This window comes from Apodemus sylvaticus, chromosome 7 (genome assembly GCF_947179515.1).
Source record: "Apodemus sylvaticus chromosome 7, mApoSyl1.1, whole genome shotgun sequence".
NCBI classification, from domain to species: domain Eukaryota; kingdom Metazoa; phylum Chordata; class Mammalia; order Rodentia; family Muridae; genus Apodemus; species Apodemus sylvaticus.
This window is the reverse complement of record NC_067478.1, coordinates 36,104,366-36,121,406: the sequence shown is the minus strand read 5'-3', so window position 1 is coordinate 36,121,406 and position 17,041 is coordinate 36,104,366. Positions and strand designations below refer to the sequence as shown.

The 17,041-nt window shown below is 38.9% G+C and overlaps 1 pseudogene; it reads right to left on the bottom strand.

Annotated features, from left to right (window-relative positions):
- Positions 1-329: 329 nt before the first annotated feature.
- On the bottom strand, positions 330-15,574 carry LOC127689663 (zinc finger protein 73-like; annotated as a pseudogene).
- Between the last annotated feature and the right edge of the window lie 1,467 nt (positions 15,575-17,041).

Below are 17,041 nucleotides of genomic sequence, written 5' to 3'. Positions count from 1 at the left end.
AACAAGCTAAGATCATCTCAGAGAGCTTCTTCGTTAATGGTCACCTCAGGGAAGGTCTTCACCTAAAAGGAGACATAACATTAAAACTCCTGAAGAAGACCTCTCTCCTTCTGTCCCTCTGTCACTAGCTCCAAACCAGACTAAGTTCCTTCCTCTCCTGTACTATTTTCACCCTTCCAGCCTGACAAGCAACAGTGTCTGACACCCCAAGAGGAACCCAGACTGCAAACCCCTGTCCTTGACTTCTCCTTGTCTTCTACAAGCCAGTGTACTGGCTGCTGTGCACCTCCACATGAGAGGCAGAACATGAACCACATCCATATCCATTCCTAACATAGCTTCCCATGCCGGTGAGTTCTCTGATGCCTGCTTAGGTTTGATTTCTGTGAAAAGGTTTTTCTACACACATTACATCCATAAGGTTTCTCCCCAGAATGAATCAACTCATGTACAATGAGGGATGATTTGTAGCCAAACATTTTTCCACACTGAATGCATTCATAGGGATTTTCACCTGTGTGGATTCTGTGATGCTTACGGAGGACTAACTTCCACTGAAACGTTTTCCCACATTTATTATATTCATAGGGCTTTTCACCTGTGTGAATTATCTGGTGCTTGTTGAGATATGACTTGTTTTGAAATGCTTTCCCACACTCTTTACACTCATATGGTTTCTCACCTGTGTGAACCTTCTGGTGAGTTTTGAGGTATGACTTATTTTGAAAGGCTTTTCCACATTCTTTACATTCATGTAATTTCTCACTGTTGTGGATCCTCTGATGCCTCCTGAGGTCTGACTTCTGGTAAAAGGCTTTTCCACACTCACTGCACATATAGGGCTTCTCGCCATTGTGAGTTCTATGATGCACATTGAAGTATAACCTGTTATGGAACGTTTTCCCACATTTCTCATACCCATATGGTTTATCACTCTTGTGAGTTCCCTGATGCATTCTGAGGTATGACTTCTTTAGAAAGGCTCTTCCACATTCTTTATACTCATATGGTTTCTCCCCAGTATGAGTTCTCTGGTGCATTTTGAGGTACCACTTATGTTGGAAGGCTTTACCACACTCACAGCATTCAAAGGGTTTCTCTCCAGTGTGAGTTCTCTCATGTACAATGAGAGATGACTTTTGTCTGAAAGTTTTATCACATTCACTACATCCATAGGTCTTTTCTCCTGTGTGAATTCTTTGATGAATAGTAAGGGAAGATTTAGTGCTAAAAGGTTTCTCACACTGGGTACATACATGGTCTTTCTTTCTGGTTATGTGTCCTCTGATATACTATAAGGTCTAATTCACTGGTAAAGGTTTTCCTACTTTCAAGGTATTTACAAGATTTTTCTCACTGAGTTTGTTGCTTGGTGTTTAGTGAGTTTACACTTCTTACTGAAAGTTGCCTTCCCTATCTTAGTCATGGCATCTGACTGAACAGAAACTTGGTTACACTCATTATGCTTGCAAGAAGTCAGTCCCATTTGAAGTCTCTTAGATGGAGTAACTTTTTTCAATAATTTTCCATCCTTTGTATCTTTCCCTTCTCCGATATATTCAAATTCCTGCTGTCCAGTTAGAATCTTGGAATGCTGACCCAACTGCACAGGACATCTGATGGATTTCCCTGCTACATAACAGCCATTATATTGCTCTCCAGCACACAATCCATGAGGCTCCAAAGAGAGATGTGTATTCAGATATCCACTCAACTCCTAGGCTTCACTCCTGAACAGTTTCTATTACTTACAACAAAACTTGAAATATTCATGGAGTATAAATAAAAAGTGTTTTCTAATCCCTCTGCTTCCTCAGTTGCTTTATTTTGGCTGTTGGAGGTAACTTGCCACAAATGTCTCTCTCAACTCTTCTGGTTAGTCTCAATTATGCCACCCACACTGCAGAAGACTAAAAATACAAACAAACAAACAAACAAACAAAAGAACTTTCGATAAATTATTTTTAAGAATTTCTAATGGAATTCTCATGTTTATGAAAAAAACAATTTCTAGCCTACTAGTACGTACTGTTATTAAAATCAGAGTAAGTATTAGCTTATAAACTTTAGCTTACTCCTCTAATTTAACATACTGAAATACACTGGTAAGTTTCCTAGTATTAATTTATTAGTAAAGTATTGTTTCATTTTATTTTTTTGAAGAAGTATTTTGTTAAAATATCCATCAATTGCTAGGTATAGTTTTCTACTCAGAGAATGGTTACATTTTTTACAGGTTCTAGTCACATATATACTTTAATATATGATAGTGATGACCTTTTCTTTCTGTCATTTTCTTTATTCTGGTCTAAAAGAGGCAATAATTTCTAGGACATCCTCTTTGCAGATTATGAGCAAACTCTGATAGGCTACTTCCTAGCCTGAAGTTTCCATTATGGCCACAAATTTGCATCTTGTATGCTTAGAGTTATTACAAATGACAACAGACTATGAGTATTTCAAACCTTAAATTTCTTCTTTCTACTTCCACCCAAAACATTCCAGTTTGAGGGCTCAATTGAACAACATGTCCTGCTCTTTTCTGAACCAAAATAAATACAAGGAAACTCCTGTTTACCATTCTGGAAAAACATGTATGCTGTACATCTTCTCTAAAATATGTGGCTACTTGTGATAATGATGAGCCCTAACATTTGCCTCCAAAGTGGTGATGCATGCACCAGCATCTAGTAATTCATCAATTCTAAAGGATGTTGGCACATTTCAGAGACTTGACTTCTCTGAGTTTCATAAAAATTGGCTTCTACAATTCCTCATTATCTTTGTTGCTTTAGAATGATAGAAGAAAAATTAAACAAGTGCTATATTGAAATTTCAACCCTCATCCAAAAAAAGAAAGAAAGAAAGAAAGAAAAAAAAAAAGAAGCTTGAGTTCTTCAACTTGAAAACTTATCTTTTGGGGCTGGAGAGATAGCTCAGTACTTACGAGCACTGACTGCTTTTCTGAAGGTCCTGAGTGCAAATCCCAGAAACCACAAGGTGGTTCACAACTATCTGTAATGAGATCCGATGCCCTCTTCTAGGCTATCTGAAGACAGCTACAGTGTACTTACATATAATAAATAAATAAAATTTTAAAAGAAAAAAAACTGGGAAGCACAAGCAGGTGAATTTCTGAGTTCAATGCCAGCCTGATCTACAGAGTGAATTCTACGATAGCCAAGGCTACACAAAGAAACCTTGCCTCCAAAAAAAAAAAAAAAAAAAAAAGAAAGAAAAAAAGAAAAAGAAAAAAGAAAAAAAGAAAGAAAGAAAAAAAGAATGAAAGAAAGAAAGAGAAATAAAGAAAGAAAAAAGAAAAAATTTGTCTCACTTCTCTTTGCAACAAAAAAGCTCTTGATTCTTTCTCAACTGGAAATGCCCCATCCTATGGGTTCTTCTTATGATTTCTTACATCATAGCTCACAGCCTAACTTCTAAATCTGTTTCTGTATTATCTCATCAACTTCGTAAGTGAAATACTCTATAACTTTAAACACCATCTGTTACTCACTATACTCTGGTTCAACATTACATATACTTGTTTGTGATTCCTCAGTACAAATAAACTTATTTGTCTTTGTTGAAATTAATTCCATGAAGTAAGGACATTACTTTCATATTTTTTTTTGTTTGTTTTGTTTTTTTGCGACAGGGTTTCTCTGTGTAGCGCTGGCTGTCCTGGAACTCACTCTGTACACCACGCTGGACTCGAACTCAGAAATCCACCTGCCTCTGCCTCCTGAGTACTGGGATTAAAGGTGTGCGCCACTACCGCCTAGCTATTTTTACATTTTTATTTTATATAAAATATATTTAAGAACTAGCACTTGAAATCTGCCTCATTAGACTGTGCTAAAACAAAAACAAGCACATGAAATATGTCTGAAAACAAAATCCCCATGAGCCTGGAGTGCAAGAGTCAAGTGAAGCTATGAAAAAGAAAAAGTACCAGAAAAAAACATCAAATTACAGAAGTCAAGATAGATGGGAGGCTGGGGGAGGGTCTAAAATATTTCATTAAATTGAAGTGCACGAACATATGCAAGAGAACTCTCCTTGCAGACTATATAACAAACATGTTTCAGCCCTCAGATACAGAACTGAGAGATAAACTGATGATATGGCCAACCTTTGTTATACACAGTCTCCCCCTCCACATGGACCAACAACCAACCTGGCAGAGTCTTGTTTGCAGGTTCTTCTGCTGTCCATGGCCCCTCTCCCTGTTCCAATTTGAAGATCAACTCAGGTTTAGGGATGCATTGCACTGTTAATAGGAAATAATGTAGGACTTGGAAAAATTCTGATAATAAGAAAGAGAAAACCAGGTTTTAAGATCTAGGCAACAAAAGTGCAAATGTGGACCTTTCACTAGAGAGCAGTGAATAATCATACAAGGCCTTGAACCTTAGCCCTCAACCTTACAAATGCAGGGAAGGTGCTTGCTCTGAGACTTACCCAGTGACAGCCGGCTACTATACATCTCCAGCATCACACTCCTGTACAGCATCTTCTGAGCATTGTTGAAATTTTGCCACTTCTCCCAGGTGAACTTCACAGTGACATCCTCAAATGACACCAACTCCTGTAACAGCACATTTCTCCTCAATCAATTTATTCTAAGCTTGTAAAAAGGAACATGAAGACTAGCTTCTCTTAAGGGGTAGAAGGCTCTCATGTGTATTTTTCATTATAATATACCTTGTTTATATAGTATAAGAAAGTAAAAAAAAAAAACCTGATGTTATTGGTTAATGTACTACCTCATAATATTAAAATTAAAACTTTTACTGGTGGTGTAAGAGAACCCAGACTACTCAGGTAACCAGGCCTTAATCAAATAGGACTGCAGGTGAATATAAACATACCCATGCCTCGCGCTACCTCCTAGGAGTTGGAGGGAGCCTGACTGATGTCCTGTTGTATGGGTTGTGCTATATAATTCCCATTCTCTTGCGTAAATGAATTATATTTAATATAAATATCATCTGTGAATTAATCCAGTGGCTGTATTTCTTTACTTCATACTATTTCTCAATAATCACTCAGAAAAATCAGTATTTCTTTAAATCTGCACCTTAATAGCTGATGTCTCACTATTCTCTATTCTGTCCAGCCATTGGGTGATCATCATTTATTGTCGGGCAGAGAATAAATGGTAAGAATTGTTTACAGAAACTTAATACAGGACATCCTTAGTATAAGCATTTTTATACTGTGTCATGATTGAAACAAGGGCAAAGAAATTTGCATTTGAAGGGTAAACATTACACAGTGTAAGTCTACATTTTCCCCTTTTGTCTAATAGAAGACTCTTTTCTTATAATAATAAACAACACACAGCAGTAACAATTATGAAACAATTATAAAAAATATTAGGTAAGAGTTACATTGAAAAAGTCAGGTCTATTTGCATTCAGAAACTCATAAACTATGTTATTTCATACCTTACATGGTGATAAAGACTTAAATAGCCCAAGAAATTATCAGCTGAGGATGAAAAAGAGTTGGTTTTGACAGAGAAGAAACTATAGAATACACAGCTAGATCATTACCCAAAGATCACCTGCACCCCAGCTATTGTCCCTTCTATTCATTCTCCCACAGGAATTCTTACACAAAGGGAAGATTTTAACCTTAGAATAGATATTTTTAGTACACAAACAGCGTAAAAAAATTAAAAACCTATACAGAAAAGGTTTCTGAATTGATTCTAAAGGGAAAAGTGTGACTTTGTCAACTCTCTGGAATGGATCCACCTGAGATTGTGGCACCTTTTACCAATGCTGAGATTGCCTCACAATGGGCACAAGATGAACTTTGGCAAAGAGTCTGAAGTAATTTTTAGATGAAATTAACAATAAATAACCAAAAGGCAAGTGGCTTCAATTTGTAAAAAGAACTAATTGGATCTTCCCCTGTATAATAAAAAGAATTCCAATTTCTGGAGCACTTACATTTTACACTGATGCAAATAAATCAGGAAAGGCAGGATATAAGTCAGAAGATATAAGTAAGGTGGTTAAAAATCCTTATGAATCAGGATAAAATCAGGATCATATGAAATACTTATGGCATAATTAGATTTTTCAAGAATCTCTTAATATAGTAACTAACTCTAAATATGCATAAAGTGTTTTTTCCCATATAGAAACTGCTGAACTTATTCAGGATGATTCCAAATTGACTTCTTGTTTATTCAACAAGTGGACTGATTCTGCCATTATGTGTTTATTAGAAGTTACGACAATTATGGGAATACCTATACAAATTAAAACTGACAATGCTCCAGCGTATGACACTAGTAAAAATTTAAAACTTTACATATTAATAAATAAAGCATATTACAGGTATACCAACAATCCTACAGAACAAATAGTCATTGAAAGTTCCAACTGTACTTTAAAAGAAATGCTTAATAAACAGGACTATCAAAGAACCCAAAGATAGATTACAAAATGCTTTATTAGCTTAAAATTTCTTAAATGCTAATAAACAAAAAACAATAGCCATGGAAGCCACCAGAATATATAAAAAAACTGAATTATATCAGCCTGTTTATTTCAAAGATATATTAACTTCAAAATAGAGAGCATGAAATGTGTTACTCTGGGGAAGGAACTTTGCATATGTTCATACAGGAAAAGAAAAATTATGGATTTCATCCAAACCGATAAAATAATAAGATTTGATAGAGGAAGACACCATGAAGATCTTGACTACAGATAGGAAAAAGGAAATCAAAAAGACCAAACAGAATCTGTAACATGATTTCCTGATCCCTCTACATGGATCAGCCTTGACACTGGGAAGACAAAAAAATGTCTCTAACAAGAACTTCACCTAGTCATACCAATGGATCTTACTGACTACAGAGTCTTCAAGATCTATCATTCTATCCTTTCATATAGCATGAATGAAGATTTATATTGCAGTTTGGATATATGATCAAACTAGCTCATAAACCTGCTCAAACAAGAAATAAAAAATCATCTTTAACTGATCTGTGCATGTTGGACATTCCACATATTATATTAATATAGAAATATATATTACCTCTAAAAGTTTTATGTTCACAGAAAAAAACAACCCAGAACACAGTCCTGACAAGATTCACCCTCAAGGATGCTGAGATGCTGAGACTTGCTATTCCACCTCCCTGCCTGATCCTACCTCAACTACATAGAAGCTGGTTTCCTCTAAAGACTTGCATCTGGGACAGCTTCAGAACAGCTATCTCACTTGGTCCAGCCTTTCAGACGATTCCAACTGGGACTTCATTTAAGCCTGCACTTTCTCAGCATACAGAGACTGGACAACAACTGCTACATCTAGCTTCTTTAAGACTAACCACTTTTTTAAATTGTCTCAGGCCCCCCAAAACAAATTCTATATCTAAAATCAACTGGAAACAATTATAAGCAAACTTCACCCCATTCCCAAAAGTGGGGTAAAGGAACTTTCATCATTCAATAGCTGTCAGATGTTTGTTGTCTTTTAAAGGGGGATGGTTACAAATAATTATGGTCTTGGATAGGGAGGGAACAAAATAGGAAGGTTAGATTCAGGGATTTCTTTTTCCTTTCCTTTTCACTTTCTTTCTTTCTTGGGTAAGGGAAAGGGGGTTGAAAAAAAGGGGGGGTAGAGAAGCATTATAAGAAGTTAGATATAGTCGGGCAGTGGTAGCATATGCCTTTAATCTCAGCACATGGGAGGCAGAGCCAGGTGGATTTCTGCGTTCTAGGACGGCCTGGTCTACAGAGTGAGTTCCAGGACAGCCAGGGCTATACAGAAAAACCCTGTCTTAAAAAGGAAAAAAGAAGAAGAAGGAGGAGGAGAAGGAGGAGGAGGAGGAGGTTGCGGTGGGGGTAGTAGTAATAGTAGTTATTGTTGTTAGATATATAAGGGTAGATTATTGAATCTACTCTTAAGCCAAACAACATTTACAGTCATAATCTGACATTGGTACAGGATTGTGTATATTGATACAAAAATAAGTTTATTTTTGATACATTGGCATGGGTTATTTTATTCTGATATAAATTTAAGGATACTTTGATACCCACATTGTATATATGTTCTTAATGTTTATTTGAGGTATTGTACTTATATAATTCTTAAAGATGCAGTGCAAAAGTTCTAGTCCTTTTGAAAGGACTGCTATTAAAAAAACTGTTAGGGATGATTAAAAACTGCAAGTTACAAACTTTTAGGGATGGTTATGATACATACATGGTTATAAGGTTATATAATACACCAATGGTCATATTAAATACTAGTCTAGTTAATTACAATAAGGTGTTTTCAAGGTATTTTCAGATAGTAAATAGCTAAGAATAAACAATGTTGGACAATTCAGATATATTATAAGTGGATAGCTGGTCTTCAAAAACCTCAGAGATCTACAGCATATGCCATATAAAATTATTGCATTATTAAAAGATCTCTTGACTATAAGACAAGTCAGCTCCCGAAAGTCCCCCATTTGACGTCACGTATGATGATGAGCATCCATAAGATCCATGTGGAGGTGACTCAATTGTGTCAAGCTACCCACTGGGCAAAGAAAATGCCCATACTTCAACTACAGGCAAATGCTGTCCAGAAAGGACAAAGGGACACAGAAAAGCCAACTGTCAAGCTCTGCCAAGACCGAGTAAGCCAAGTCCTTCATAATTCCTGCTTCACATAAGTCTGTTAGATTCTCTGGGCCAAAGGCTGAAGATGGATGCTCCAAAGTTATAGAAACATTACTGGGGCGTGTCCAGGCATCCAACTGTCTCTGTCATTTCTCTAATTTTGGGGAAGCTATGTCCTTGCCCTTCCTGTATACTCAGTTAAATTTTTATTCCTTCTCAGGTCTCTGATGGGGTGAAAACTACAGAGTCTCACATTTAAGCTTGAGATATTTAGGATTTAAGAAGATGTTGTAGGTCTAAAAGGATGTTTTTGGTTGGTAATGCAAATTAGGATAAAATTTGAGTTAGGCACAAAACTCTGAATACACCAAGATAGGACAGATAATTCGTAGGATGAAAAAAATTTTTTTCTTTAATTGCCAAATACTGTGGACTGAACATTATGAAAGCAAATCCTACCAAAGAGTTACCAAAATTGTCTCATAATTGTTATTCAGTTTATATTTTAAATGAAAAGATCCTCTTATTGGACTAAAAGGGGGAATTGTAGAGAGAATATCTTGTGTATTGTATGGATGTATCACCTGTCAATTAAAAAGCTTACAGTCAATCGGGCGGTGGTGGTGCACGCCTGTAATCCCAGCACTCTGGGAGGCAGAGACAGGCGGATTTATGAGTTCGAGGCCAGCCTGGTCTACAGAGTGAGTTCCAGGACAGCCAGGACTGCACAGAGAAACCCTGTTTCAGAAAAAAAAAAAAAAAAAAAGAAAAGAAAAAGAAAAAAAGCTTACAGTTTTTGGCTTAGGCAGAAAATAGGAAGTTGGACACGAGGAGACAGAAGAAATTCTGGGATAGAGACAGATGATAAGATTGGCCTGAGAAGATGTGAGGAGATGGATGCATGGTACCTGAGCACAGGTAACCAGCCAGGTGGCAGAATGTATGTTAAAAAATTGGGTTATCTAAATTATGATCTAGTCAGAGTTGACCCTAGCTATATGGCCAAGGTATTTTGAGTCTGAGTCTTATTTCTGGGAGCATTGGGGCTGGGAAGAACCCAGATAAAACATCTACACTCTTTCCCAAAGAAAGAGTGACCCTTAACAGAGGCCTGAACGAAGGGAAACAAAGTGGGGAGGAAGAGAGAGTGTGTTGGGTGGAGAGGCATATATGTAGAGGCAGGGGGAAGGAAGAGGGGGATGGTTTGGGGTTCTTAGAGGAGGGGGATATCAAGAAAGGTTTTCCCATTGGCAATGTAAATGAAGACGATATTCAATTTAAAAAAAAGATGAAAAAAAAGAAAGAGTGACCCTTGTCATTAAGTCATATATGCCCCACTCTTGCACCTCAGTTATGCAAATTAGGATGAATGTTTACCAAACCTGCTTCCTACATGAATTCCCCTTCCCTCAGAAGCCTTTGAAAGAATAATCTTTGCTTAATCTGGCATAGTGCAACTCTCTTTCAAAACCCTGCCTCAGCCACACAAACAACCACACACCAGAGTAATAGTCCTATACATTGCAGAGAGAAGCTCTGTGTACTGTATGGACGCATCACCTGTCAATAAAAAAAAAGCTGTCTGGCCAATGAGCTGAGGCAGAAAATAGGTGGGAGTTCCAGTAGGGAGACAGAACTCTGAGATAGAATCTGGCAGGGAAGAGATATGACCCAGACCCTGAGGAGACAGACACACAACACTGAGAAGAGGTAACCAGCCATGAGGCATTCATAGAATAGAATAAATGGGTTAATTAAGTGTACTGGCTAAAGCTAAGAAATTAGCAGTGATTAAGAAGAGACCAACATCACTGAAGTGAAATCTTTTCTGAGAGCACAGAGAGTGTGTTCCAGTGATAGCCACAGTTGTATTTTGTGCTGTAGCTGGACTTGGTACTGTGTAAGAGTCACCCAGGTGGTACTGGTTTTGAAGGCATGAAGGGGTCATGAAGAGCAGCTGAGGATTGGCACTGTGAGAGGCCGCAGAAGGCCATTGGTGAAGGTGCAACCTCAGTTGCAATTGATGGTCCAGAACTGAAAGCGGTCATGCATAGGAGTTGAGGCTTGGCACCATGAAGAGAGCCTAGGAGAGGCTATTGGTGAAGCCTAGTTATAGCGGAAGACAGAGTTACATTCGGGTTGCCAGTGGCATGCGATGACCAAGAACAGCAGCAGCAGTGGAGTACAGATAGCTGGAGCCTAGAAGACAAGATGTGTGCTACAAAGGGCAGAGCTGGAGAAGTGACCCAAGCCCTTGGAGGAGCCTGGAAGATTGTATTGAACCACTGGAGTTTGAGTTTTGCTTTTGATTGCGACTGTGCCCTGATATTTTCCCTCTTGAAGGAAGAAAGTATTTTAGTGGTGCCCACAGTTAAGAGACTTTGAAGTTTTAAAAGACTTTGGATTTTAAAAGATATTGGACATTTTAAAGGGATTGAACTTTTAAAATGTAAAGACTGTGGGACTTTTAAAGTTATTTAGATCTTGGGGATGAATAAGAAAGTAAGAGTTGAGGCTTAATAATGATGTGTTTGTGTGTCTAGTTGACAAGGGGTCAATTGTACTGGCTGGTTTTTTGTGTCAACTTGACATAGGCTGGAGTTACCACAGAGAAAGGAGCTTCAGTTGGGGAAGTGCCTCCATGAGATCCAGCTGTGGGGCAGTAAGGAATATGTCTCCATGGCCTCTGCATCAGCTCCTGCTTCCTGACCTGCTTGAGTTCCAGTCCTGACTTCCTTTAGTGATGAACAGCTGTGTGGAAGTGGAAGCTGAATAAACCCTTTCCTCCCCAACTTGCTTCTTGGTGATGATTTTGTGCAGGAATAGAAACCCTGATTAAGACATTAAGTTACAAGCTAACTGGGAAATATGCCCAAGCTTATGGCCTAGGCCTTGTTTATTCAAATATAATTAAGTCTCAGAGTCATTATTTCCAGAACTGGACAAGAATGGAAAAGCCCATGGTTACAAATGGCATCCAATGTCAGGCACAGAATCCAGGTTTAGACAAAAGATTCAAGTATTAGAAAAAGGCCCAAGTGGAAAGGCAGGAAGCAAGCACTCTCAGGGCTGGATGCAGTTTCCTAGCCAGGTCACAAGACAAACCTCAACAAATATAAGAAGATAGAACTAATCCCATGCCTCCTATCTGATCACTATGGAGTAAAAGTGGTCTTCAATAGCACCAGAAACAACAGAAAACCCACATACACGTGGAAACTGAACAATACTCTACTCAATGATACCTTGGTCAAGGAAGAAATAAAGAAAGAAATTAAAGACTTTTTAGAACACAATGAAAATGAAAACACAACATACCCAAATCTATGGGATACAATGAAAGCAGTGCTAAGAGGAAAACTCATAGCCCTGAGTGCCTCCAAAAAGAAAATGGAGAGAGCATACATTACCAGCTTAATGACACACCTGAAAGCCCTAGAACAAAAAGAAGCTAATTCGCCCAGGAGGAGTAGAAGGCAGGAAATCATCAAACTCAGGGCCGAAATCAATCAAGTAGAAACAAAGAGAACCATACAAAAAATCAACATAACCAGGAGCTGGTTCTTTGAGAAAATCAACAAGATAGATAAACCCTTAGCCAGACTGACCAAAGGGCACAGAGAAAGTATCCAAATGAACAAACTTAGAAATGAAAAGGGAGATATTACAACAGAAACTGAGGAAATCCAAAAAATCATCAGATCCTACTACAAGAGCCTGTACTCAACACAACTGGAGAATCTCGAGGAAATGGACAATTTCCTTGACAGATACCAAATACCAAAATTAAATCAGGACCAACTAGACAATCTAAACAGTCCCATAATGCCTAAAGAAATAGAAGGAGTCATAGAAAGTCTTCCAACCAAAAAAAGGACAGGACCAGATGGCTTCAGTGCAGAATTCTACCAGACCTTCAAAGAAGAGTTAACACCAATACTCTTCAAACTATTCCACAAAATAGAAACAGAAGGAACACTACCCAATTCCTTCTACGAAGCCACAATTACGCTGATACCAAAGCCACAAATAGATCGAACAAAGAAAGAGAACTTCAGACCAATTTCCCTTATGAACATCGATGCAAAAATACTCAATAAAATTCTTGCCAACCGAATCCAAGAACACATCAAAACGATCATCCACCATGATCAAGTAGGCTTTATCCCGGGAATGCAGGGTTGGTTCGAAATACGGAAATCCATCAATACAATCCACTACATAAACAAACTCAAAGAACAAAACCACATGGTCATTTCATTGGATGCTGAAAAAGCATTTGACAAAATTCAGCATCCCTTCATGCTTAAAGTCTTGGAGATAACAGGAATTCAAGGCCCATACCTAAACATAGTAAAAGCAATATACAGCAAACCGGTAGCCAGCATCAAACTAAATGGAGAGAAACTTGAAGCAATCCCACTGAAATCAGGGACCAGACAATGCTGCCCCCTTTCTCCTTATCTTTTCAATATTGTACTTGAGGTACTAGCTCGGGCAATTTGACAACATAAGGAGGTCAAAGGGATACAAACTGGAAAGGAAGAAGTCAAACTATCATTATTTGCAGACGACATGATTGTCTACCTAAGTGACCCAAAGAACTCCACTAGAGAGCTCCTACAGCTGATAAACAACTTCAGCAAAGTGGCAGGTTATAAAATCAACTCAAGCAAATCAGTGGCCTTCCTATACTCAAAGGATAAGCAGGCTGAGAAAGAAATTAGGGAAATGACCCCCTTCACAATAGCCTCAAACAGTATAAAGTATCTTGGGGTGACTCTTACCAAACATGTGAAAGATCTGTATGACAAGAACTTCAAGACTCTGAAGAAGGAAATGGAAGAAGACCTCAAAAAATGGGAAAACCTCCCATGCTCATGGATCGGTAGAATCAATATAGTTAAAATGGCCATTTTGCCAAAAGCAATATACAGATTCAATGCAATACCCATCAAAATCCCAAATCAATTCTTCACAGAGTTAGAAAGAGCAATTATCAAATTCATCTGGAACAACAAAAAACCCAGGATAGCTAAAACTATTCTCAGCAACAAAAGAAAATCTGGGGGAATCAGTATCCCTGACCTCAAGCAATACTACAGAGCAATAGTGTTAAAAACTGCATGGTATTGGTACAGTGACAGGCAGGAGGATCAATGGAACAGGATTGAAGATTCTGAAATGAACCCACACACCTATGGCCACTGTAAGGCAAAGGACACCATCAAGAGGACAAATCGGCAACCAACAAATTGGGAAAAGATCTTCACCAATCCTACATCAGATAGAGGGCTAATATCCAATATATATAAAGAACTCAGGAAGTTAGACTCCAGAAAACCAAACAACCCTATTAAAAAATGGGGTACAGAGTTAAACAAAGAATTCTCACCTGAAGAAATTCGGATGGCGGAGAAGCATCTTAAAAAATGCTCAACTTCATTAGTCATTAGGGAAATGCAAATCAAAAAATCCCTAAGATTTCATCTTACACCAGTCAGAATGGCTAAGATTAAAAATTCAGGAGACAGCAGGTGTTGCAGAGGGTGTGGAGAAAGAAGAACACTCCTCCACTGCTGATGAGGTTGCAAATTGGTACAACCACTCTGGAAATCAGTCTGGCGGTTCCTCCAAAAACTGGGCACCTCACTTCCAGAAGATCCTGCTATACCACTCCTGGGCATATACCCAGAAGACTCCCCACCATGTAATAAGGATACATGTTCTACTATGTTCATAGCAGCCCTATTTATAATTGCCAGATGCTGGAAAGAACCCAGGTATCCCTCAACAGAAGAGTGGATGCAAAAAATGTGGTATATCTACACAATGGAGTACTATTCAGCCATTAGAAACAATGAATTCATGAAATTCTTAGGCAAATGGATGGAGCTAGAGAATATCATACTAAGTGAGGTAAACCAGACTTAAAAGGTGAATCATGGTATGCACTCACTAATAAGTGGATATTAACCTTGAAAACTGGAATACCCAAAACATAATCCACACATCAAATGAGGTACAAGAAGAAAGGAGGAGTGGCCCCTGGTTCTGGAAAGACTCAGTGAAACAGTATTCAGCAAAACCAGAACAGGGAAGTGGGAAGGGGTGCATGGGAGGACAGGGGAAGAGAAGGGGGCTTATGGGACTTTCGGGGAGTGGGGGGGGCTAGAAAAGGGGAAATCATTTGAAATGTAAATAAATTATATCGAATAAAAAATGCAAAAAAAAAAAAAGAAAAAGAAGAAAAAAAGTTGTTTTAAAGAAAAATGCTGTGCTTATTGTAGACTTAAGATTGACAGGCCTGTTGAGGTGTGAAGCAAGGAATTGTGTTTCTGACGAAGCAGCCTGTACTCATTTTATGACTTTTGGGAGAAGGGTCTGAGGTATTTATCCTTTGGAGGTGTTCACAAGGCATTGACTGTACATTCGCAACTCTGGAGCAGAGAGTCCATCCCAAAAGTTTCATCCCAATTTTCAGGTAAATTCAAAGATGTTAATAGCTAAATTTAAGATGACTAGGGCAGAAGCCAGGGATATAGTAAAAAGTTGTACCGCCTGTGCCCCTTTACTTCCTCAAGCCTCTTTAGGTAGGTGTTAATCCACGAGGCTTGCACCCTTTGCATGTTTGGCAGATGGGTGTGACTCATATACCAGAATTCAGAAGATTAAGATTTGTGCATGTTTCTATAGATACTGCCTCTGGTGTAATTTTTGCCTCCCTCCATAGTGGAGAGGCTACTAAACATGTTATTGCTCACTGCCTGGAGGCTTGGAGTGCATGGGGTATGCCCAACTCTCTGAAAACCGATAACGGTCCAGCATATACTTCTTCATCCTTTGTTGCCTTCTGCCAAGTTATGGGAATTTCATTAGTACATGTCTTACCCTATAATACTCAGGATCAGGGTATCATCGAACGTGCCCATCGCACGTTCAAAGAATGTCTTCTTAAACAAAAAGGGGGAATTGGCCAAGGCAGAACCCCTAAAGAACGTGTCTCTCTTGCTCTTCTGACTTTGAATTTTTTCAGTTAGATATACAAGGGCGCTCCGCTGCTGAGCGTCATGCTTATCCTGATACCACTGAAAAGGGACAAGTGATGTGGAAGGATATTTTGACGGGCAAATGTTAATCTGGTCAAGAGGGTCTGTTTGTGTCTTTCCACAGGATCAAGACAAACCACTGTGGTTCCCTGAAAGATTGATCCGGGTAATCGCCATGTAACCTATTTCACAGCACAAGGAAGATTAAGCCATAGATACTGTTGGTGGGACTGCTCCCACTGATGCTTCCTGCCTTAACTTTGATGGAGATATAGCTGCATTTCAGGACCGAAGCCATGTCCCATCTGAAGGAGTGGGCGGGCATTGGGTCTCTAGCCATATGCCTGACTCTGATTAGCTTCCTTATGTTGAGGTGTCTGTGTAAAATGAGGACAAGACAGTCAAGATAACAAGCGCTAATGGTGCAAGCCTTCGCGGCTATCAAGGTGGGTTAATCCCCTCAAGTGTGGCTCAGCATGCTAGAGAAGTAGTCAATGATGGGTACGATCTCGTGGATGTGCTACCAACCTAAGACAGAGAGCAAACCAATGCTGTTTGTATCTCGATGACGGGTAAGGAACAGTGTTGCATGGGACAACCTAAGTCAGGCATTCTCTCTGGCATTTTTGTAAAATAAGAAGGAGGAAATATGGGGAGAGGGCATGGCGGCCAGTCTAAAATGGTGCCTGGGCTGGTTGCCAAGTCACATGACTCAGCAATGCTCCCCCATGTTCCCCTTTGAGAGTCAAGTACGCACTGGAGAAGTGTGTATGCGCCCTTTGACGTCATATCAGGCCACTCCCAGGCCATTGTCTTGATCCTATCACGAGCCTCCACATGGCAGTCACTGATTGGTGCAGGCTGGGATATATGACTGGGGCAACTATCTAGGATTGGGGGCTTCCTGAAGTAACGTTCCTGAATAAACTGCTTTGAGAAGAGTCTCCCGTGTTGTCTCCTTTATTCAGCTGGACGGATTTGGTAGTGACAGGTGGGTGGGTGGGGGAAAACCTTCATAGTAGCAATCTACAGATTCAATGCAATTCCCATCAAAATTCCAACACAACTCTTTACAGATCTTGAAAGAAAAATTCTCACCTTCATATGGAGTAAAAAAACACCAGGAGAGTTAAAACCATCCTGAACACTAAAAGAACTTCTGAAGGTATCACCATCCCTGAATTCAAGCTTTAATACAGAGCAGGAAAAATAAAAACTTCATGGTATTGGTATAAAAACAGATGGGTTGGTCAAGGGAATTGAATGGAAGACCCTGCAATAAACCTGTAATACCTACAACACTTAATTTTTGACAAAGAAGCCAAAACCATACAGTGAAAAAGAGAGAAC